Source organism: Myotis davidii, unplaced genomic scaffold, assembly GCF_000327345.1.
Source record: "Myotis davidii unplaced genomic scaffold, ASM32734v1 scaffold590, whole genome shotgun sequence".
NCBI classification, from domain to species: domain Eukaryota; kingdom Metazoa; phylum Chordata; class Mammalia; order Chiroptera; family Vespertilionidae; genus Myotis; species Myotis davidii.
The window spans coordinates 255,596-261,164 of NW_006282381.1; positions in this window are offsets into that span (position 1 = coordinate 255,596).

Sequence of the window (5,569 nt, forward strand, 5' to 3'; positions counted from 1 at the left end):
GCCTCTAGTCTGAGTCGGATGTGTCCCAGCGCCTCCCCGAAGTCAGAGTGGCTCAGCCCCTGCCCCGGGGCCGGAGAGCAGAGGAGCCCACGGGGACGAGCCCTGGCCCGGGAGTCAGGGGTCAAGTCTGTGCTGTCTGCATGTGGTCATAGGATCGTGGGCAAGTCGCCTCCTCCCCAGACCTCACCTGCCCCGCGAGGGTGTTAAAGAAGCTCCACGTGTCAGCAACCTTCTTTGTTTGGCTTGCATTCTGTTTAAACTCTTTTCTGAATTCATTGCCAATATTTAGAGTCGGGAACTTGTATATCAAAATGCAGACTTTCAACTTGTCTTAGTTGGGCTAGTCCAGCATTCTCACCAAAGGAGAGAGCGAGAGAGGAAAATTGGTTGCCTCCTGCACATGCCCCGACAGGGGTGGGGTGGGGTCGGGTGATAACGAAGTGGTGGGGGAGGTCTAACCTGCAACTCAGGTATGTGCCCTGGACCGGGGATTGAACTCATGACCTTCTGATGCGCAGGGCGGTGCTCTAACCACTGAGCACTCCTTTAGATGTGGCACATATCCCCCCGTTCTCTGCAGTCCCATCCACTCTCCAATGACCCTTCCTCCCGTTTGCTGCTTGCCTGGTTCTTGTTAAAGCCGGGAAACTTCTGGCTTAGAGGGTTCCCACAGGCAGGTGGTACATTAGAAACATGTCTTTGAAAGTCGGATGGGCATAGAATGGACTATGGTATGACCCCGAAGCCAGGGGCTATTTCTGTACAGAAGTTAGTGATAGTCCCTGACCCCCGGGACTTTGGGAGGGGTCAGGGAAGCAAGGTATGCAAAGTCCCTAGTATGAAGAGGTAGCTTACATGCTAGTAGCATCCCCCTTTTCGGGTTCAGGATCATGTGAGAGGAAGAGATGCTTGAAATGATAGGAGAACAGCGCCCCCTCCCGGTCACCTGTGGATCTCAGGAGCCTTCCTCAAAAGCGGCAACGCATTGTGAAAAGCAGGCAAGGAAAGTGCAGTTACGGCTGGGCACCACTAGAGGGCAGGCTGGCCCAGGTTTCTGAGATCGCTTCTTTCCAATTAGACCTAGAAGGGAGTTGAATGTGGGGGGCTGCCCCCAGCCTGGTAGTGGCTCACCTGGAGGCTCAGCCCGGATCTTTGCCACGCTCCACATTGTCCTTGCCCCCCTGCTGAGTGTGAGGAGAAAGTCCTCTGGCCGAGTGCCAAACACACCCTGTGCAGCGACACCCTAATGGGGTCAGGGTCAGGGCACACCGGGCACCAAGTGAGGCCACCAGCCTAGTCATGGGAAACGGGCTGGGCAGATCGAAGATCCAAGAAGTTTACCTGGAAACTTCGAGCCCCCTACATTTGTCCTTTGCCTTCTGCCCTTGTGACCTGCACCTGGCCCATCGTCCTTGCTCTGCTCAAGTCTGTCTTACTGCCTACAGCATCCCCCCCCCTCAAGGATCTTGGCTCTGAAATCTTTCTGAGAAAAGGGGTGCAGGGCCTCTTCTGCAGTTGCTTCCGGCTGAGAGAGGGTGATATTTTTCTTCAGAGCCAAGGGATCCTTGCTCTACCTTTTCATCATACTAAACAGAAACTCTGAGTGAGGCCTGGGCATGGAAGGGGGTGGCGATGGCGTCTAGAGGTGGTCTTCCCTCGGTCCGAGTAGGCTTGCAACCTGGCAGAGACCAGCTGTGTTATAAATCTTAGTGTTATTGGGGAGTCGATTTACATTTTGGGGAGGAGATCCTCCTGCCCGAGGATTGATTGGCGGCACCAGGGCAGGGGTCGTTATTCGATGCAGCTGGTCCTAGGTCAGCCGTGGCTGGTTTGGTTGCTTACCTGGGACTGGAGCTAAAAGACAACTGAGGCTCAGATGTTATCTCTGGGCCTTTCCATCTCGGTGACCTTCTGGACCTGGCCCAGCGTCCTGGCTCTGCTTGCGTGGTCTAGCTGCCGATAGCGGTTTGCCGTCTGTGCATTGTGAAATGATTCTCACAAGAAGTTTAATCGACATGTTGTCGGCAGCGGGGAGGCCTCAGTAGAACATTCAGCAGTTTTCCAGGTGAGTCCTTTCAGGGTGGTGGTCTCCGCTGACTGATTGGCCGGCACCAGGGCCTGGCTGGTTTTGTTGCTTCTCTGGGCCCGGAGCTGAAATACAGCTGCAGCCTAAATGTTATTTCCAGGGAGGAACGGTGATGGGCTAAGGGAGGAAAGGTCAGCTTAGGGTCAAGGTCCCGTCTCACATTTGCCGTTAGCTTTCTGCCCTGGTGACCTTCTGTACATGTTCTTTCTCTGCTCATATCTGTCCAACTGCCTACAACAGACATCCATCATCTCACCTAGACACAGACATAAAAGGAAACATGTTTTTTTCCTTGAGATGAAAAGTCTTAGGATCTACTCTCTTAACTTTCAAACGTTGAGGCTCTTACTCCCACAGGTGCAGCCCCAGCTTCTCATCTGTCCAGTGAGGAGATGAGCAAAATGCGACAGGGCACAAGGACCCACTTTCTCCAGCTCAAAGCCGACCTTCCGGCTCACCCCGCACTCCCTCGGGGAGGGTCTGACTCCTGTCGCCTGCCTCGCCGGGTTAGAGCTGTGCAGGGCTTCGCCATCTGTGGTTTCCTCTAGCCTCGACCCTTCCCCACAATTTCAGCAACAATCTCCCTGTTTCACAGACGAGCTCAGAGAGGAGCCAGACCTGCCCAAGGTCACACAGCCAGTATTCAGTGGAGCTCAGGTTCCAACCCTGGAGCGGGAAGGAAAGGAGGATGTTGGGGTGGTCCAGGCTGGGGATTGAACTGGTTTGTGGGTCTGTGTGATCAGAGAGCAGGGTGCTGGGCAAGGTGGGAGGGCTGTGCACCCTTCCAGGCCCTGCTTCTGCCCCAGCCCCACCCCTGAATGGCTAAGGCCAGGCCTCCGGTGGCGGCCCCAGCCCCAGCTGGACACACCCTTGGGACACATCCGGAGCTTCTGGGAAAGGACCTCGCAGTGGCTGGTTTGGTAAAGCTCTTCCCGGGGCTGGGCTGAGCTGAGGAAGTTTCCGGGCCAGCGGTTGTGCTTGCATCCCTGCCCCCACCCATGTGTCTCCCAGCCCTGGGAGCTCGAGTCCTTCCTCACGTGGCCTTTGGCAGCCACGCCTTGTTCCTTATCCCACACGGGCTGAGCCCGGCCTGGCTGCCCAGGAGCCGACCTCTGCCCACAGGAGAAAGTCACAGCAGAGGAGCCTTCAGAAGAGAACAAAAGCCCAGTGGGGTCCCCAGGTCCAGTCACTGGATTGGGAGTGTCAGTCTCCTGAACCCCCAGTCCACCACCCTACCCCCCGCCCCCCACACAGATCTCCAGGGCCAGGCTGGGGCTGACCGGGTCGGCAATTCCAGCTGTGGTCCCAGCTGATAGCAGCCCCGATGGCCAGACGTGTGAGAAAACCTTCCAGAGAGCTCCAGCCCCTGTCATCTTCTGGCGTCAGCCGTGCGAGCAAACCTGAACGAGAACTGCCCTCGCAGAGCCCAGGCGGCCTCCGGAGCCGTGAGAGATGCTAAGGCTCGGGGTGATGTGTGATAAATACCGTGTCGCCCTCCATCCTTCCCCCTCCCCCACACCCGCAGCGCACTGAAGTGTGTGTACAGGCAGCCCTGTTATCCTGGCCTGTTTGTCCGGACCGCCTGGAACGTGGACACAAATACCCAGACGGCAGGTGCTTCACACACACACACACACACACACACACACACACACGCCCGGAGATAGGCCTATTTAGGGAAATTCAGGCCGCCTGCTTCTGCAGAGGGGCCTCCACCAGGGTCAGGACAGACTGCCTCCGACCTCTGGCCGTAGCGGCCTTGTGTCACGTGTGAAGAGAGGACAGTGTAAGTCCACTCTCCTGGGCACTTGGACTTAAGTGGCTGACCTCCGGGCTCTCCTGACCCCCGACATTGGTTCGCACAGCTTTATTGAGATGTGACTCCCAGGCGGGGTAGCAGGCACCCCTTGAAAGTATCCAAGTCACTGGTCTCGAGAATACCTCCATTTCTGTGCAGCCGCCACTAGGATCAGATTTTAGAACATTTTTAATCATCCCCCAAGAAACCTCAGACCAGCAGCAATCACTCCCCACGCTCCCCGCCAGCCCCAGGCGCCCGCTCGTCTGCTTGTCGTCTCTGTGGACGGGCCTAGGGCGGGCATTTCAGACGTGGAATCATGCGTCTGTGGTCTTCTGTAACTGGCTTCTTTCACTTACGTCTTCAGAGTGCATCCATATGGCATGGACATCAGACCCCTCTCTGGCTGAGTCACACTCCATGAGATGGCTGGGCCTCCGATGTTTAGCCCTTCCTCGGTTGGTGGGCATTTGAGTCGTGTCCACGTTTTGGCTATTCTGAATCCGGCTGCAATGAACGTTCACGGACAAGCGTTTGTGTGGCCACATGTTTTCATTTCCCTCGGGTAGATGCCTGGGAGCGGAATTGCTGTAACCTCTGGCCTTGATTCTCTGTCCCCTTGGCCAGGGATGGTCTTGCCCCTGGGCAGGCCCAACTACCTCATCCCCGGGTCTCCTAGAGGGAGCCTCACTGACCCCATGGCTGAGTGGGTCTTCTGTGCCACCCCACCTCCAACCTTTGCCCTTTTCACCTGGTAATGCCATTGCCTGGGTCATGGGGCTTGCCCCTGGGGTGGGAGGGGTTGGCGGGGGCAGGTGAGCGACTTGAGGGGAGGGACTCTGCTTGGGTTCACCATTGTCCATCTCCCTGACTGGCCCTCCTGCTTTGCAGCAAGGAGAGGAGAGGGGTTCAATCAGGTAGGGCTTCCTGGAGGAGGTGGGGCTGGAGCTGGGTCTCTAGGTTGGTTGGCTCCGTTACTGGGCTGAGGGCTTTGAGGCCTTTGGGTGGAAGAGAGATGAGGAGAGCTTGGAGAAAGGGGGGGTGGGTGGATGGGGAGCAGGCAGGCAGAGAGCAAAGCCCAGAGCCCCAGGGCTTTTCAGTGGCCGCCCCTCTAAGGCAGCAAAGGCCAGTGGCTCCGATGTGAAGGGAGGTTGCAGGCTGCGGGGTGAGACCCCAGGTTAACCCTCACCTAAAAAGCCTGAAAAGCAAACCCAAATCCCGAGCGCCCCAAATCTCTCAGGGCCTCGGGGGCCACGGGCTGTGGACCTGGCCTTGAGGTCTGGGGACAGCTTCTCCTCCCAGGATACGGTGCCATGAGGCTCGGTGGTCTGAAGGGGGGGCGGGGGAGGTGGGCACATCAACCCCGCTGAGTGGCGGGCAGCGTGAACGCCCCGCATTCTTACATGGACGCCTCGTTTCTGAAATGAAGGCCTTCGCAAAAGGGGTTTTCAGCGCCAGGGTCTCTGGGACCCGCCTCCTGGCCCCCTCCTGACGGAATAGCTCCGGGCACCGTTCAAACGGCATCTGTCTGCTTGGTCGGAGGAATACGTGTCCTCCTCCCAGTCTCCGGAGCAAGAAAACGCCGAGCTCTTTTACTATCGGAAAGAAAAGAAAACACTGCGGTCCCCGTGCTGCCCCGGAGCCAGCCCTGCGGTGTCCCCCCGCCCCCACCCCGAGGGCGCGGC